The 20,782-nt window shown below is 38.3% G+C and overlaps 1 protein-coding gene across 1 annotated transcript in view; it reads right to left on the bottom strand.

The window, feature by feature from the left end:
• Positions 1-20,782, bottom strand: part of LOC147144096 (plectin-like) — a 139,111-nt gene that overhangs the window by 62,296 nt on the left and 56,033 nt on the right. The window lies entirely within an intron of this gene.

Here is a 20,782-nt window from a genome sequence, read left to right as displayed (position 1 = left end):
CAGCAAGGTATCTAGTTTTACAAATTTCCAGATCAGATATCACTCTACATTGAAGGTGTAATTTTCACAATTCTGGAATGAGTGAAATAAAGACTAATGAATTCAGTGTGAACTGTTTATATTTCAATCCTAGCATTTCTGTTCCCGCAAGGATAAAGACAGAAATGATTAACCTAATATTCATTTGTAGTATATTTTAAAGAAGAACTGCATGTGTCTTTCACAGATCATTAAAATGATGCAACCTGGTATTGCACCTCAAAGGTTTATTGCTGGCTAACATTAGAACGGCATACTTCAAATGAGCTGATAACTCTTGCGTCACTATAAAAAGAACTTTGCATTACAGTCAACCTTTTCAGCACTCATAGACATGATATCAGATTCCCTATTCCTATCCCTAGATCACTTCTCCCCCCTGCGCATCTGTCTCCCGTTCGTCTCTCTGTGTCAAGGGGTGACCTCTCATGGCCAGAGTCCAGTTAAAAGCAAAGGTGAACTGTTCACTGTTCAAGGACTACAGAGGAGCACATCAATCTATAGTAGTTATGAACTCAGGAAAAGAACAGACTAGAGAGTAAGATGGCTGTATGAAACACAGTTGCGCAATTTTAGTGGGCGGCTATGAAAAGATACATTCCTCCCGGGTGTTCGAAACCACACACACAGTTACACATCCATCCAGCTAGTGGAAAGCTATTTGTCACCCTTTTTTTGTTCAATTACATTTAGCATGGTAACAGTCAAACGAGCTAGTTGTAAGAGAGTCACATAACCTCTTTGGCTGCAGCAGTGTAGCTGACATTTATAAACTGATGTTATAAGACAGCTGGACCAACAATACTGCCATTTAGCCCGAAGACCAATTGCAACAATAAAATGTGACACTGTTAGCATACAGTCAAATTTTCACTTTTTTTTTAAAATCACACAGCATGTGTTTGAGTAAGGCCAGAAATGAACTATATACTGTAGACAAAAGTAGAATAGAAGCAGGCTTTACATCATCAGGGTTTGGGGCCCATCACAGAGTTAAAAAAAAAAAAAGATCACCGATCCAATTAGAAGATGGAGTTTTTATTATTTAGTATTATTTTTAGTATTTATTTAAAAAACTTATTTCCTGTACAGTTGACTCCCGCCATTCGTGTGGGATAGGGACCAGCCCAGCCCACAAATAGTTTTAATCCGCGTATAACTGATGCCCATTGTAATGGATTGTGGGGGGGGAATGTAAAGCCCCCTAAAATATTTTTAAAAATATAATAACAATTATGACAATTTACAGTCTATATATGGAAAATGGAGGGGAAAAACAGCCCCCGCAAAAAATGTAAAAGAATTAAAAAAACAAATATATTGAAAAAAAAAATATCTGTGAATGTCCGAATCCCTAGCTGACAAACCGCGAGCATGTGGGGCCCGACTGTATATAATGTGGAACTTCAGATTCGTAACTTAATTGGTTCTCATAACAACAGAGGGCAATTCTCATTCGGTGTCTTTCGTTTTTCTGTTAATTAGTCATTCATCGGTTCATTTTGACACCAGGAAACGTGTCTGACGTCACGCTGTCATTTAAAAGATGACTTGCTCTCTTGGGCAATTTGCTACACAATTCTTTGAATCCTTTTTTGACTGCCTCTCCCACACAGTCACCAGGGATTCACTTTTTATTTATTTTTCGTCAGCCTTATAAACAGCAAAAAACAACAACAACAACAAGGATTTGCATATACTAGGGCTGCTCGATTATGAGAAAAATATTTATCACGATTATTTTGGTAATAATTGAAATCACGATTATTCAAACACTTATTTATTGTTTTGCTACAAAACAAGAACAGGTTTAAACACTATAATAAACACTATAATAATTTAAGTTCGTTTTGGACCCAACAACATTTATTAAATGTGCAAATGTATAAATTAAAGTATGGTTTCCTTGTACAAACAAACAAGTTAACTTGCTATGCGCTTATAAATTGCCAAAGTAGTAAACTGCTTGGAGTAAAATGCTAATTTTGACAGAATAACAGACATGCTATTCATCTATACATTTAGACCTTTGTCTGGAGCCTTTTTTGTTTTGTTTTTAAAGTAATATTTACACATAGTACACAAAGTTAAAGTAATTTGCTTCTGATAAATTATAAATGTAATATGCTGATTAAGTCAAACTAATTTAAATGTTGACTGTTACATACTAATACATAATCTATACAATACTTCTAAACTACAGTAGGCCATATATAAACTGTATTACAATATAATGACCACTAATATGTTTGCAAATTGCATTTGAAGGAATTTTAAACAGAATTGAACACAAAAGATTTGACTTCATATTATAGACTACACAAGAAATGTAACTTAAGTCACAATAATAATGTTTAGCATGGTTTCTATTTTTGTGCTAGTAAAAGTAGCGTATATTTGCACAAGATATGTAATTTAAAATAAATCCCTCGTGCCGATTGCGAAGTGGAGTCTGTGCCCTAAACTTTTGGAAGCCTTGTCTGGCCATTAGATTCTGTTATCTTTTGTGTCTCTCCGATGTTGATGGGTGGGGGTTGCTGTATACAGTGTTTCTACGACTGGGATTTACGTTGCAGACGACGCCAAATCTAACTCTGTGTTTTCTTGCTTTGGTGTATCATAACATCATCATAAACCAAACGATGGTTGAATAGATTGGTTGTGTTGCCGGTGGATGCAGCGACAACTTGCACTTTATACGTCTTTGCTCGCCGTCTTCCACGGCAAACCAAAAATATAAGCAAATAAGCAATTTCGACTTGGCTTGCTTGTTTACAAGACGTTCCTGTGGCGGGTCTTGTGCCATTTTTAGGTCTATTACTCAAACGTTGAGTAGGAGCGTGTGCAGTGTGACTGCGTGCTGGCTGTCTAGTTGGCTAGCTAGTTTGGGCGGCGCAGGGGAGTAACTCATGTGCGCATGCCGCAAAACAACTCAAAATTAGTATTAATAATAGTTTTTTTACGATTATGCCAATTTGTAATCGTGGCGTGTAATAATCCAAATCATAAATTCTATTAATTGCATAGCCCTAGCATACATTGCAAAATATCGGCCGATCCTGTCATGCCAATCAGATCGTTATACAGTCTAAAAAGAAGTAGAGGAGACAACTCTTAAACAAGGGCGCTTTTGTTCAAGAATGGCAGTACACAAAGCTAGTCCATCGAAGCATGGTTGGATGAGCTGAGTGTGAAACTACTTCACTGACCTGCACAAAGCCCTGACCTCAATAGCATCAATCACCTTTGAGATGAACTAGAACAGAGATGGCGAGTCAGCAGACTCTGCCTCAAATCCAACAACAGTGATCACTGACCTCACAAATGTAAACCTGAATGAATAATATTGCACAAACAAAGTCCAATAGCTTGGTGGGTGGTGGGTATTAAAGCTCAAACTCCTCATCTTCTTTTTATTTTTTTGTACCCTTAAGTGTAATAGTCAAGTGTTCCGACATTTGTTCATTTTTAGTTTGTGTAGGAATGAGTGGAAATGGGTGGTCTTTTGTTCATACTGAAATGAAGATTGCTTGATACATTTAAGGAGCCTCACATTTAAAATGCCTTTAAACGCAGGACCACACTACAATCCACTCCATACTCAGCAGGAAAGAGGATGGCCCATGCAGGTATGTACCCTACCTTCGGTAAATATGTTTCAAAACATCCCTCGTGATTGCTGGGTTAATAATTCTTTCCTAAACTGGGAGGAGGAGACTACAAACAAAGGGATTCTCATTCTCACCTTGTGCAGGGTGTGTATTTGGCTTTGTGTTTTTCATTGACTAACTTAGAATGATAAAAAAACAAAGTAATGGCTGTAGTTATGTAAAACTACTACACGTACTAAATGCATCCATATTCTAATCCAATTGCAAAAATATGCAAATAATCAGAATTAATATTCCAATAGTAAAATGAAATTCATGCCAAGAGCTCTCTCATGTGAGAACATTTGCATAACCAGACACTGGGGCTCTCAGAGACAAATATCAGAGTTCACAAAGTAGATACTAAACATCCCAGTACATTTCTGCTGTAGGAGTCTTTAAAATATAAGTGTATGCAACAACACATGGGCAACTTGCAGATCAATATTAATAACGCAAAGATTCCTGCTTAATTGCGCGCATCTACAAGAATGTTTTAGACCTCCACAAGTCTTGGAATAGACTTGTCATGACAAAATAATGTTAGCTGGCAACTGGCTGGATTTGTGCAACACAAGTAGCTTCGATTTTGATATCAAAGCCAAGTAAGGTCAGTAAATATCAGCAAACTCCTTTCAAATCCATGACAATAAGATGCAGTGAAACTAAACCATGACCAACAATTCTTATATAATAAGGAAAAAATAGCTATTAATGCCTGTTAATGTTTCAGTTTGGGTCTAGCACCCAAATGCTACTAAGTCTCAGCTCAGCTGATGAAGAGCAGCTCAAAACATAACTGGCGGCTTTTGCCAATATGCCAAATGATTGCAATGCAAGAGTTATCATTTTTCTTTGCATGATAATCCTATTTTGATTGGACCAGCTTGTCACTTGACAGGTTATAGTTAGGAGTTTGACCCCCCACGAGGGACAGCTGTGCCCCTTGACAGAGCTAAGGCATGATAAAGTTCCAACACCTCCACCCCAGGAAGCTTCTAAACTTAGAGAATGTTGAATGAGGAGGCTTGTATGCATATACTCTCACATACACACACACGCACACACCCACACACACACACATATATTTATATATTTATATATTTATATATATATATATATATATATATATATATATATATATATATATATATATATATATATATGTATATGTATATCACATGTATATCACATACACACCCACACAAAACACAATATTTCCGACAACCTTTTATCTTTGGTTGAGTACTCAAAGTCTCTGTAAGGTGAAAATAAATTTGTCTTGTAAATTTGTCAGTAAATAAAGCTCTTGTTTTCTGGTCACAGAAGCTGTGGGCATGTCCGCTGAATGTGTTGAACTCTGTTCAGCAGTCTACTGTCAATGAAATACCAGCAATATATCTAGCATCTTTCTTTAGCCCACACATTTTTGAGCTGCAAAAATACATCTGCTTGAAGACTCCTATGGCTGGAATATATCCCACTAGGTTGCCGCGGAGCTTTCCATTTCCACGACAGGAGGCGTTAGCCACGAGCTAGCTCTTAACCATACGGGGGCTATCGGCCGATGAACAGGCAACGGGGTCATCTGCAGAGTTACCTCCTCTCTTAGTGTTGTGTCGTTGTATGGATCCACATCACGCTTCGAGGAAATTTAAATGTTTAGTAAACGGCAGCACATGTTCATCAGTCTGTGGCTCACACTACACGACAGACATTTCAGCACTTCTTACTATTTATACATCTACAAGGCTTTTCAGTAGCCCGAATACAACAAACACATAAGACTTGAGAATTTAAATAACGAAACTGATCTGTTTTGTAAATTAATAAATGTACTGATAGAAACGGGCCAAGTTCTTTTAACGACGTAACTAGCAATTCTGTCAGATAACAGCTGATGTGAACGACGGCGCTCAAGTTCTTATTTAGTGGCAGAAGCTGTACTCTTGTTGGACTCCAGTGCGTCAATGGACCTTGTTTTAGCCGCACCCCCAAAAAAACATCTGGAAAACTGAAATGGTTAAATACAATTAACACTACCTCCACAACTGAATAATACTGTCTGTATAAAGTTCTCAGTCTTTGCAATGTTTAAAGTGGAAGTCAATGCAAACATATTTTTTTCAAGAATATGTTCTATGCAATCCCACTAGTTGAAACAAGGCATTCTGATAAATATTGCATTTGTGGAATAAGTGTTAATCCACTCGTTTTTAGCCATCTCTGGGGCCAGCCATTTTGTCTTCTGTCGACTGAAAATGTGTTAACTTCCGTCAATATCGATCTGGACCTTTTTCTGAATCACCTTGATAAGTTTACTACCCTGCTCGTTAGGGTTGGACAAGTATGGAAAAATAATCATAATCAAAATTATTTTAATTGAGATCATGTTTAAAACCATTTAAAACCATTATTCATTGATTTCAAAACTTAGTATTTATTGAACTACTGAAACTCAACTTCTCCAAACTATTATCACAGCCTCATGCCCATTCATCCCTGCATGTTAAACACTTTATTTTTTGAGCTCTCTATCGTTTTATATAGTATATCATGTGTAGTTCAAGGCTCTTGCATTTTCATTCTGTTACATTCACACCTTTAATGCCTTGCGTCGTTGTACACATTGAAGCATTACCCTTATCTATTTGTCATATTTATTTTTATATTTTTTTACACAAGCATTTTATTCTATTTTTAGCAAACAGTTGCTAGTCAGGTTCAACGGAAAAAAAAAACACCTCAACAGTACCGTAGGTAATTTTGTAAATACTAACTCACAAATCTGCAGGAGTTCACTATAAAAGTAGCATTGACAGGGGTCTTTTTTTTTTTTTACTAAAACAGTCTTATCCAATGTTATTGTTAATGTGTGAAGAAATGCAATGAGGAGACAATTGTTTTCCCACTTTTTTAAATTTCCATTTTCATCTGCAGGCAAAACAACCTGAAGGTAAAAATAAAGATTCCTTTATTCAATTTACTCTATTACTTGTCCTGTTCAGTGTCAACAGAAAGCCTATTCTACTTAACATACAATTTGAAATACAACAAAGACAAAGATTCAGAGATTGGCTGATCCCTGTGATCTCAGTGTCACTAGGATTCATTTAATTGATAGCGGGAAGGCAACTTTATCTGAATATAATCAAAACTGTTTCACTTAATTCCAACTCATGACACAAAGAAAGAGACATATTGTATGTTGAACCACACAATGGAGGCAAGAGACTACTGTAAAACAGTGGTCTGGTTATAGTTGTGAGGCATAGGAAAATGAAAATGCAATAAAGGTACATGTTAAATAAAGGTTATTTAAACACTTTTCTAGCTGTCTTGTCCCCTCGGTTCAACAGTCTTGCTTCATGAAAATCTGTGTTGGAAAAGCAATGTTCTGCTAAACAGTCTTGATACGAGAAGATCATCCAAGCAATCAGAAATGTGCAGGCATCGCCATAGAGGAGCCTTTTTTTTTGGGTGGGGGTCAGGTTTCTTGGCGTTTGTTATACAAATTCAAGCATACATATACATAGAAATCCCTAATGTATCGGGCATAAAAAATGACAGTTGGTGTGTGCATGTTCAAATTCTCTAGTACTGGATCACAGAGGCTTTACCTTTTCCAGAGTGGAAATGAGTGAGGTCACAGATTTATGACTACAGTCACCAAAATAAGCAGAGGAACCCAGAAAGACTCTAAATCCTCCTATCTCTTCCTGAAGCGGCCAAGCAAGGATAACAATGAAACAGATTTGGCACGTTAACACCATCAACTGTGGAAAATGTACTCAATTAGTGATGCTCAACTATTTGCCCTGCAACTGTTCCAAAGAAATGCAATGTAAGAAGTACAGCAGTTTTACCATTTTTTTCTGTTTCTGCACAAAGCAGTATTACAAAAAAAAGTCATGTTTGTTAAATGTTTGGTGGTAAACAGGGTAAGTTTGAGATCTCTGCTCAAGACAGACCATGAAACACTGCAGCAAACAAGCACCAGGAATCAAACACAAGATAAAAATTGCAAACGGCCCCAAAACGAATAGCAGCCAAGAATTGCCATGCAGGAGGTCTAATCCCATGTTTAGCAGACAGAGACTCGTCACAACTGTGCCACAAGAAATGCTTAGTTCAACCCTTTGGTACTCCGAAACGTTAAAGTGGCAACTCATGTGCAGTGCATCATCACTTAGTGTCAGTGAGGCTATAGAGCCATTTTATTTTTTATTTTTTAGAAACACGGGACTTACCTTTTTTGGGACTGAGCCAGAATCTGTCACCGAGTGGATCCCCTTTGTTCATGGTGCTTATAAACCCCTCAGAACAAAACCAACTTTTACAGCACAGTTATGCTGTCACTTCTACATTTTACCCCTGTGAGAGCCCAGCACCAACATGGCATCAACAATTTGGGTGCAAAAGAGAGAAGGAATGAGAGTGGAGGGAAGCAAGGGAGGGTGTTACTGAGAAAAGAACAACGAAATCTTTTCTTGTCTGTCGCGAAAAAGCAGGGGAACGTCTACACCGTAAATTTGAGGCCTTGCCAGCTTGGACACATTCTCCCTGCTGCCTGGGATACCAAGTGCCATGTCCCACATAGATCTACTGGCAGACATAATAGTCAAATGGTAGATGGGAGAAATGGTCCAAATAACAATGACAAAGTTTTAAAACTATAGAATTTAAAATGGATTGACTATAACAGCAATGGCATTTTTCTTTCCTGCATTTAAATGTGTTCACTTCACTGTTAAAATATTTTTCCACATCTGCAAGCAGTTAGTTCACAGATATATCAACATTTAACATAAAAAAAATACTTGTATTACTATCATGCATTAAATCAAAATATGGAAAAATGATCTCCAATCTCATTGGACAGGACCAGAAAAGCAAAAAAAAGAATGCTCATGTAAAACAAAAGTTTTGCATATAAAAGGATGGAGGAAGGCACGTGACAACTTTTTTTTGTAATTACGATGGAAATAACCAACAGTTAATCAATTAATATTGTAGGCTAAGATATTATTTTTAAAGTTATGCATTATGTAACAGTCTTGAATGTTCTGAACTCCTGTTTCCATGTGTTGTAGTGTGCAGAATAATGCTACCAAGAAGAGTTAACTAACAAGTTTGTAAATGTAAATGAGTTGAGGCTGAATCAATCAAAATAATTGTTTACAATTATTTATATAGTGAAACGGCCCAAAGAATGTTACTGGAAATCTAAAAAAAATCTCTCTGGTTTATCATTCAAAATATAAATTTGGGTTTAAGACCTTAACCATTACAGAACTACAATACAAAATCACTTTGGTAATTACCAAAGCAACTGTGGCGTAACAGTACATTGCTGTGGTGGTCTCAAACATTTGTTCAGCACTGTAAACTGTATACAAAAGGAAAACGTGAAACAAAATCATTTTTGCAGGGTGAGTCAGCGTTAGGGTGTGGCCTTTGGTTGCTGTAGCAACCCAAAGTTTAGGCAAAAGAGCTGTGCATCGTTAAGGTCTGAGGGGAACGTGGCCATGCAGTTGCTACGGGTAACCAACAATCACACAACAAAACTTGTCACAGGATCCACACATTGGCCTTCCTGACCACATGGCACAATGTGAGGATTTGCATTGGAACCAGAGAGCCTACATGTTATTTTTGGATCTGGATCCTGAAGATTGGTGTGAAATGAATTAGACATTATCACAATGCGGGTGCCTCCTCTGGTCGACACACTGTACTCGCACACATACACATGCACGTACAGAAGTGATTTATCATGCCAACTCCCATAAAACTCCTCCATCTGGAGAGAATGAATCCAATGCATTCTTTCTCTCCTCTGAACGGAGGGAAAAATGATTGCATGGGCTGTTACTTTCACAAAAGACTTGCAGAAAACTTGCTGTGCGTGTGTGTGTGTGTGTGTGCGTGGCTGAGGGAAGAAAAGCCCCATTATTCTGCGGCTTTGGAGTCAAGTTACAGACAGGGGTGACTCACCATCATCAGGAACTTCAATAAACCGTCATGACAAAATTGTCTGTCATTAAACAGAAACAGTCACTGGAGAACTATTGTGGCATCAAAATGGGTTTCATTTCTCATCCTAAATCCTGTTTTTCCACTGTAATAAGACACTAGCAGACATTGCCACGCCCATGCAAGACACGTGCAAGCTAGGGTGTCTCTACTCAGAGACATCCAAATATCAATTGTAAAGAAGTACAAAAAATACCAGTAGTTGCAGGTTTTTACTTGTTCTTGCAGTACTCTCACGTTTAGCTGCATCTACACTAATTAGAGAAACATAAATGACATTCACAACAGTTGATGTTTGTCACAAATCAGATTAAAGGCAAGTGTTACTATGGAAAAACATATTTTTTTGAAGGTGCCCTGTGACTTACTGGCAACCAATCCAGGGCATACATACTGGATGACATATTTCATTGCAATATGGCACGGCAGCTGTACCAATGACAGACAGAGAGAGGCTACAGAGAGTAGTAAAAGCTGCCCCCTCCCCTCTGTGACGGACATTTGCACCTCACACTGTCTCAGCAGAGCAAACAACATTATCAGTGCATTGTCCCTCCGAATGCACTGATTTATGATTGGACTTATTTTCTTGCATTACTATTTATGTTTGTTAATAATGTCTTATATATCACATGTTTTATAATATATAGAATTTTCAATATGGGTTTCTGCTGCACTGACAGCTGACAGTCCTACATTAAGCATTTTTGGGAGGTGGCCCCGTCGGGCCACCATGTTGTGGGTGTCCACAACAATATATTCATATATTCAGTTAGTATGATACGTTTCTATGCTTATTTCACATTTTGTTGTTAGTTTTTTTTGCAGTATTAACTCGACCTGAATATTTCACATTTGACATATTCTAGACTTTAGTGCCTTGTTCAAGCCATTCCTTATGGAAGGATTTAACCTGATGAAACAAAAAACATGCGCAGCGAAGTAAAAAGATCCACGACGATTGATCAATTTAAGTGGATAAAATTCCAAATATCAAAAACATGTTGATTTTAATCTTATTTATTAATGGAATTTGTACTGGAGTAGCCAGGCCAGTGCAAGTGAACTTCGGGTCGGCCGAATCAGTCACGTAGTGGCCCACGGGCCACCAGGTCACTGTTAATGCAGAACCCTGACTGTGCTATGGCTCTTACTATACACCTTCAGGTGCTACTATGCACCTATCTAACATCACTGGAAGCATGAGGTACACTATCTCATGAGATCCACTACAACGATACGTATCAAACATATTCTAATGCTCATGTTTTGAGTGACACAGTGAAATAGATATTCATTGAACAAACTGTTTATTAATGTGGTTGTAGTTTGCCATTGTACAGAAGAACTGTATTGCATCTTAATGAGAGGTGTTTCCAATAATAATCGCATTCAGCTAGATAATATCCCATATTGTCTCCAAATGTTTTTTTTTTATTATTGATCTCTCTTGTGCAGGAGTATCCAATGTTGTTGTATAATGTTGTGGTTCATGACTATAGATAAGATATGTACATGCATAAACACACATACTGTTAGTGGGCTTACGCCAGGACATTTCTTATCAGTTCGGCTGGTTGACTCCATATCCTGTTTCCACTGTGACATGCACCTCTGAAACCTCCAGCCATAAAAAGATAATAGCAGTGCAAACAATAGGCAGCTTCCCTTCCCTTACCATTTGAAAACACATTGAACAATACGGCTGAAGCTTAATTCATGCAGTGAGGGGTGACAGAAAAAATAGGACACCAGTTTGTCCGAGAGAAGGTGTTGCACTGGTGGGGCCAAAACAACTTCTCAGGTTGCTCAGTTAAACTGGGAGCGCGACTTGAGAATCTGCAACTTTTTTGTACTGCAAACAACAAACTTAGGAACACCCTCACTTTGCCAACAATAATGCAAATTATGGAGAGTTACCATATTGTATAAGATTTATGTACATCTTTCCAAATGCAAAGCAGAGGCCTTCTTCCTGAAATAAACGCTTTGGGTGATGTTAAAAGAAGAGTATCACAACAGAGCTCTACCTTGTACCCCAAAAACTATGGAAGGAAAGACTGGGAGTAATTATTGTTGCTCAGGGACTGACACATAAATCACAACACATTGCAGTCTTACACAAATGATAAGGCAGTGGAATAGAGTATGTGTATAATTACAGCACATCGTATAGGTAAACATCAACTGCATAGTTGATGTGTCACAGTGATTTGCACAATATGTGTTTGCTGAAACTGCACTAGTGCACATAATAAAATAATTAGAGTTACTTTTATTCTTGTTGTGGCAGTTTTGAGTAAAGCTCAGCAAAATGCACCTTTCTCCACCTTAATTAGAATCTCTTTAGTGGATGATTGTATTTTCTGACATAGTTTAAAGACATTTTTCATTAAAGAAAATCAGTGGGCTAAATTATGCTCTCATACTGCTGCAGGTCTTTTTTTTCCATGACACACCTCACACTTGATCTATATAGGAAAGAAATGGAGTGACCTGCTCCATGATGGGGGCTTGGCTACACAGAGGTGTTAAAACCTCACTACAGATGTACTCAGCTGGATGCAAAACATTCCAGATGAACTTCGAAAGAATATGTTGACCAGGAAAAGGGAGGTTTTTGAACCAACTCTTGAGAAGAGTTGACCGAGTTCTATCAAAACATACAGCAGGCCTATGCACATATACTGTACATTTATCTTTCATCCCTTTAAGATATATATGTTGCAATAATGGTATGTGTGTGTCTGTGTGTTTGAGTAAATGTTGTGAGAGTACTTATTGGCCTTGACAGCTTCAGACGTTCACAATTACATCTTCACAAAGAATCAACTGAAGAATGGCCACTTACCTGAAAAGGAAACACAAAGAGAATGTATTTGAGTCACTTCTACTTGTGAACAATACATGAAAAAAAACAATGTACAAAATGTACATCACAGCATTTATTTAAGACGTGTTAATAAGCAAAGGTGGACTAAGTGACGTATATATATATATATATATATATATATATATATATATATATATATATATATATATATATATATATATATATATATATATATATATATATATATATATATATATATAATGTTAAATCTGGAGAAATCCATCTTTCATATGTCACATTGTCATGGGCAAATTACAAATGGCTGTGCTATGACAAACATTTGAGTCTTTAGTTGTGAGAAGAGAAAATGGCAATATTGTCCAGGGGAAGGATTACAAGTTGGCATATGTGAATCATCGAGGAGCTCTCCATAGCTGAGTAATATCACCATCTACTGGACAACAATAAAATGTCACCATTTTATCTATTGTGAAGGTGTTAGGGTCTCTCAGTAAATGGCATAATCATCAAAAGGGTTATACAACTGATAAATAGTATACACATATAACATTATTAGAAATGTGAGCTGCAATTCAATCTAAATAATCTCAAATGTGTTAAATGCATTTTGGTAAACAGCATTCACAGGCACACAAATGAAAGACACAAATGGGTTGAATGACAAATTTGAAAAATTCTGATCTATAGCTGCTCTGTGCTAGGGCGTGCCACTTCATTCCTGACACTCACCACCCACGTTGCTTTGCTACTGTATCGGACATTCCACATATTAGTGATAGTCCAGTTTCCTATGTGTATGACTTCTAGCCTTTCTGTGCTGCAACAGACACAGTGTTAACCTATCATATTATGACATTGCTGACCTGGGAAATTTCACACTCAAACTAAAATAAGACCTGCTAACCTGATGGGAAAAAATTGAATAGCTGGTAGGCCATGGAAAGATTTGATGGTTTTTGATTGACGTAATGAAAAATAGTTTAGCAGCCTATAGACTGATTGCATGAGGAAATCAAGTCAATCTAAAGCCAATATAACATCTTGAAAAACTGTTTATTTTTTCGTTGGACACACATTCCCTCTGTCTGTTCATTGGTCAGAAACGTTATTTTCTTTTGGATTTTACAAGCTGATTTAAAGCTTATCGGTGAGTCTTACTCAAGAGGCGTTAATATGTCTGCAGGTGTATAAGATCTCAACTGGAAAGTGAAGGCCAGGAGATTAGGTGGAAAGATTTACAACGATATTGGGTGGACAAAAGTCAACATTACCAGATCTGGACTTTCAGTGTGTACACAAACAGAAGAGAATGGAGGTAATTTAGTAGTGAGAAGCAAAATATTATTTGTTATGCATAATGGAAACGGGACTGGGCTTAGATGTGACTGCCATATGACTCCAGTAAATGCAGACCTCTGAAAAGGTCAAACCTCCCGCAAATGCATGGATATTGGAAACTGGATTTATACACTGCTAATCTGCGGGTGTTAATTCAACACCATATGGTGTTAATTTTAACACAGACAAAGTGTCAATATGCATCCACACATTAACATTTACTCTAACGTCGGCTGAGCCACACAATTTATTTAATGTGATATTTTGTATTGGGAAATCGGGAAAAGAAGACAACTTCCAATTTGGCATACAGTATTGTACTTTTACATAAATTGATGAAAACTGTATTTTATCTGGGATATTACATCGGGTTAAATGTACCCGATGTTAGTGATGGTGTTACTAATTTTAACGTTAGTGTTCTATGGTCAAGTATTAAATGTTCCACACCCAGTAGTGTGTTATAGCAACAAAATGTAGTGTTGACAGTGCAGGAATAATGACAATGCCAACACTAAATAGTGTGTGGAAAAATATGTATTTAAATGATCGTGATTGGCCGTATAGCCCATGTGACCACGTGACCACGTGACGTCACACTTTCCATCTTGCAAGCCAGGAGGAAAATGGTGCTGAAGAAAATTGTCTCAACTCCAATCAGTCAACTTCAATCATTATGTAAGGACATGGTTTCCATTTCAAATAGACGCCAATCTGGGCTGAATCCAGGTAGCACCCCATTTTAACAACGTATCATTGTTACATCATAGACGCATCACCAGGCTTGCCCAAGTCCTGCAATAGAGGTAAAAAATATCGCAGGTTCTTGTCATAGGATATTCCATGGTCAATCAGTTAACAGGCTCACAAATCCATTCCAAATCTATTCAGTAATAACCACGTTATATAAACATAACTATGTTGACAAAGTTAATATTGCTTAGAATTGATTGATACGGTTCCCTGTGCACTCTTGCCCAAAGTCAGCTGGGATAGGTTCCATTTGACCCTAAACTATCTGTGTTGTGATTGACTGACAATCTGAGATCAAAAGACACAAAAGATAAAAAATTACAGCACATTTAACATTCAGCCTTAACCTGAAAATCACTCCATTTGGCTGTCTCATAAAATTTGGCCATAGCTCAACATGTCTGCCTGTCACAGGTGACAGACAAGTGGAAGACAATGCAAAACAAAACAAGGCGACTATAAGAGCGGCTACTTCTTCCCAGAGCCCTGAAGACAAAATCAACTGCGTACCAGCAGAAAGACAGACATTTTTATTTGTGAAGGCATTACCTCATCACAAAGACACTGAATTACACTTAGCACTTAGTGAGCAGATCCGTGTATGTGGTGTTAGCAGCGGACAAACTGCAAAACAAATTCCCACCGCTGCTCCTACCAGACAACTTTCAAAACATTTGAGTATAGGCCTGGTCTGAGAAAGAATGTTAGCTAAAGTTAACCTGTGCCAGCACTGCAGCTCTGCTTACCTCTTGGGTTTGATACCACTCCTCGCTAGCTTGTCACAATTCGGGAAAATTCAGAACATCTTGCTAAGAGTTTTATTTTGGTCACTGGGAAAAAAAGATGCACTTTGCTGTTTAATGTCAGACCTGATGGATGGGCAGGCACCCCAGAAAACCAACAATTTGTATTCAAGCAAAAGTGTTGGGGTTTTTTCCCAATATGTCCCCTTTTTAACTATGACAAGTTCAGTCTATTTGAAACAACTTACATCTGATGATACATACAGCACAGGTCTTGAATCCAAATTACAGCCACAATAATAATATATATACACAGTTGTACTTGTGAATGAATATGGCAAAATACTAAAAAGTAAAAGTGCGTGCATATCGTCATTGTTATATCAATAGTCTGTGTCCTACATACAGCATCTACTTGCTACATCGAACATGTACCTACCAACTGTCTAACCTGCAAAGAGGCTGTTTGTCACAGCCTCACACAACCGCAACCTGTGTACTAATTCTTCTCCCTCTGTGGTAGGTCATTAAATCATTGTGTGGCCTGATGGAGGATCAGTGAGAACTTTAGCCCCTTATTCCAAAAAGTGACAGCAAAAAGACCACAGTGAGAGTGAAAAATATCACTCATCGGGGTACCATCTTTGTGAGGAGCTCAAGTGTAATGCCATGACAAAAATAAACTAAACTCTACTGAAAGAAAAAGTACACAGGGTCACAGGTTTAAATCGCAAAAATCTGGTTTACAAATTGGGACGGTGACACTGCTTCCTGAGTACTGCCAAAGTGCAAGGTGCTGCACCCCCCAAAACTGTCACACGAGTGTGATAAAGCTGCGCGTTCCTTCATCCTGATATTTCGCTCCCTTAATTTGTATTAAAGGATTCTTGATGAATTGGTTCCATGAGTACTTTTTTGTGAAATGCATGTATAAAACATGAACACATTGGAAAGAAAATTGGCCTCCGGGCTGAATATTTTGTGTGTTGTGTTAAAAAAATTAATTTAAAAAAAAAAGGGGGGGTGGGGGGGTCAATCAGTTGACTTGTTGCACTTCTTGGCCACTGCATGCAACAATCCTGACTACAGTGAAATATAGTTTATTTGTGCCTGGAAGGATACAGATAAATACAGGATATTGGATCTAGTGGCAAAATTAAAAAAATAATCTGATGCAAAATAACGTGTTACATATATCTACTGCGTGACTCATTTCTATTAGATGTGTCCCTTTTGACATTTTTAGTCCAAATGACGACACTGAACTGAAGTAACAGATCCAAAATATGTGAGAATTCCGGAAAGCAGTTGAATTCAATTTTATTTATTAAACTTTCAACATCTTTACAATATACAATGTAACAACTTTACAATATAATTACACTCTTCGGCATGACCGAAGGGCTACAAGAGGGCTACCGTCTTAGATGCAGGAATAGTTAGCTTGTGAGGTAAAAGTGGCAAAGACTGAACAAAAATCCCTACATACACGAGAGGTGATACAATGTCCCCCATGCACAGTCCCTCCTACATCACAGAAATTCTCTCTATATGCTTTCCACCTGTATCACTTTACCACTTGGCTTTGTCACCTGTCTTTGTTTGCATTTGCACCTCTGTGCATTTACTTACAAGAGCGTGTCTTACCTTTGCTCGAGTAGAAAGACGACATGGGGAACAAGATCTCAAAAATACTTGAGAAATGCACGGAAATTCCAAATCTCAAATACTCTCCCTCACAGTTAATGGCTTTGTCCCGAGAACACTGACTTTCACTCTCGACGATCTTTCCTTTTCTCTTTCAAGCATGCTTCGTCGAACAGAATGGGAGTCTCTCACACCCCCACCCACACTGCTCAGAGCCACCCTCCATTATAATGCCTCTAGTTGGGTGTAAAGCTTGTGTACAGATATGCGATAAAGTGTCTGAAAAGAAGCTGTGAGCTCCAGGTCCTACAGAATCGTGGCATGAAATGTCAAGTAAAATAATTTAAAACATGTTAATATTCCCTTGATGAAGTTTACCTTTAGGTTTTCACTTGAATCGAATCGTTGACAAAAATGTGGAAAAAAAGTACACGGAATGCAGAAGAGGGGGAAAGAGGTGTTGCATTTAGATGCAGATTATTCATACATCAAATCATTCTATTTAATCTGAGACTTGAGAAGGCAAAAATGTTACATATTATAATTTACAGTTTGTGCAGGCTAGGAAGGTACTTGTAATACTTGTATGGGAAAGTAAATACAATTTAGTTCATTGTCTGGTAAATGATGAATAGGTCTCAGGTAAATGTGCTAAATTCCGAGACAAATACATCCTCAATACGGACACGCTGCAGTTGAGATATTTGACGTGGTGGTGTAAAAGCTGAACTGTGAGGCAGGTGTTTAGATGGATATGTCTATACAGGAGGTTAATGATTTATCCTTCTCCTTAAATTGCAGCAAAGCACCACACACATTAACCCAGCACATAGATATCAGAGTACCTTGACAATTTCTTCTTAACCTCTCATTCAGAAGTCCAACACAAATCCCTGAATTTACTTCAGCCTCTGTCGAACAAAAAGTTTTGGCACCCTTTCTGTTTTTCCGAGTCACATTTGGTGAGGTTGCAACAAGTCAGGTAAGATAACCAGAAAAAGTGCTGACCGCACATTGTTCACATAGATGTGAAACATAAAAAAAAATCTTCTCATTGACAGGCACTAATAATAACATGTATCTTCTTGCTGTTATGTCATATGGCAAACCATGCATATAAGACATTTTATACTATTAGCTATAAAATAGCTATAGAATAACAATTCTATGCTACTGTGAGATATTGCGGTAGTGCTGTTAAAAGCTGGTAACTAAATGGAAGTGGGAATATAACAGACTTGTCAATCTACTCCTTCATTTCTAAATAATTTCTTTGGAAAGGCAGACCCTATTTTATCTGAACATCCATTTCGAAATTTTAAGTGCAATTCGACAATGTCTTCCTTGAATACCACAATTTATAATACAGCTTGGTGATGTCATTTACATTCCAAAGTGAGAAATTGACGACGCAGACAAGCTCGCTGCCCATCTGCCAGCTGAGAGGCGCACCAGATAGCTTGTGAACACGGCAAGCCCCACAAGGATGAACTGGTCGAATATATTCCAGCCAAAGGAGGTTTTAAGGCAATATATTTTTGTGGCTGAAATGTGTGTGCAAAAGACAATATAGCATCAATTTTTCAAGTCGTAATAATAATATTTGACTGACAGTTGGGCGGCACGGGGGTAGACTGGTTAGCACATCCACTTCACAGTGCAGAGGTCGCAGGTTCTGAATTTGACCCCGGACTTCGTTCTCCCCATGCCTGCGTGGGTTTTCTCCGGGTACTCTGGTTTCCTCCCACATTCCAAAAACATGCATGGTAGGTTAATTGGACACTCAAAATTTTCCCTAGGTATGGTTGTGGGTGTGAATGGTTGTTTGTCTTTGTGTGCCCTCCGATTGGCTGGCAACCCGTTCAGGGTGTACCCCGCCTACTGCCCAAAGTCAGCTGGGATAGGCTCCAGCATGCCGGTGACCCCTATGAGGATAAGCGGTTCAGATAATGGATGGATGGACTGACAGTTGAGGGTGTGGTTTCAGCACAGGCGGTCTGAGTATGAACTGAACTGGTCCTGACTATTGTTTGTGTCTATGTACCAAGCACCGCAGGCTGCAAACATACAGCAACAAAGCCAATTGAAGTGGAGACTTTGAAGTGGAGTCTTTGGCTTTGAACAAGGATGGAGCAGAAAGAGTAAGCTAACATTAGAACAGGGACATAATTTCCTCTGTGGGACTGTGCAATCAGCTGATTTGGCGCAGTTTTCTAGGGGCAGTGTTCCCCAATCCTTTTTACAACTTGGACCAGTTTCATATAATATTTTCACGGACTGTCGTAATCACTGTGAAGCGAGGCCGAGGATCCCAATAAGGCAACAATTTGTTCCTGCCACACAAGTGGCACCATTTGTAAGGGAGGTTTTCATGCTGCGCACACTTACAGTTGAGCTCAACTGAAGTGAGAAAGGAATTAATCAGTTAGGGGCATAGTCTACCGGGTGCAAAAGTCAAAATGTGCACGCTACTATGCACTCTCCCATCAACTTAACTGTATCAGTTATTAAGCACCTTCATGATGCTTGTACACACTCTGGGTGGAGCGACATTTAAATGAGGGCGTCCCTCTCAAATCTAGCGGTGCAAGTATTTTCCCAGAAGTTGAACTGAGGACTAGCGCCCCTTGAAAGTGAAACACCATATTGCAGGTTTTGATTCAATTAACAGTTTCCATGCTCCACTGGGTAAGGTCTCGTGACTGAGCGGCTTCTAGCTTGTGATCATTTGTCTTTATTTGACATATGCCGGTTGTGAAATCCATTGATATGCCACGCTCGTGAGTGAAGCTTCTTTTACAGTTCACTGACTGGCCATGACCATAATCTTGGATTCATCATAAATGTATATACGGTACTGTGAGGTTTCTGTGGAAAGTATCCCTTACACATGGTACATTTTGGAAGTAGGCAATTGTGATACATTGCATTGTATAGTAAAATTATGTCTAGCTGGCTTCATGATAAAAGTGTGGATATATTGAAAGGCCAGACTTATTCCCATTCAATTGAATGAACAGGTGAGGAGACTGCTCAACTATTTTTACAACGAGCTCCAATATTTTATCCATTGATACACCTGAAATATGGTCACGTAATGTTAAAAAACCCACACTGTACTTGACAGCGCATGGCTGTGTTTTGCAACTCTCGCTAACACGGAAGTGGATTGCTCACCTGTGTGCATAGCACACTTGATTTGAGTGTGACCTTCGTTCCCACCCTCCCTCTGCAAGATGATTGTCAGTGGCTGGCATTAGCTATCGATCAATGCCAAACGTGGAAGCGGGTATATGATTGGTTGAACTGAGCTTTACGTGCAACACAAGCGTGGCAAATTCACATGGCTGATATCTTCCTAATAGCCATATTAATGTCTTGACCGTTCATATCTCAATGACGATATGATGCCAATAGGTGGTGTATGAGGTTTGTTGGGTTTGACTTGACTGACTATTCTTGGATTTAAGATTATTTAGTGAGGTTGACTGAGCTGAGATTTGAATATATGTATTCCATAGCTGGGTCCCCCTGTACCTTATGGAAGATTGATAGGGCTCCATGCAGCACATTGGGAGATGTCACTGATTTGCATATCTTGTGTTGAGGTTGCAAAATCATTTTGCAGGATAAAATCCTTATAAAAGTGGGGAGGACATGTACCTCCCCATATGATATTACAATACAAGATATGCATAAAATCTACTATAATAAAGAGTTTG

Source organism: Filicampus tigris, chromosome 8 (genome assembly GCF_054856515.1).
Source record: "Filicampus tigris isolate MCC_2025a chromosome 8, RoL_Ftig_1.0, whole genome shotgun sequence".
NCBI classification, from domain to species: Eukaryota; Metazoa; Chordata; class Actinopteri; order Syngnathiformes; family Syngnathidae; genus Filicampus; species Filicampus tigris.
This window is presented reverse-complemented; position numbering and strand designations above follow the sequence as displayed.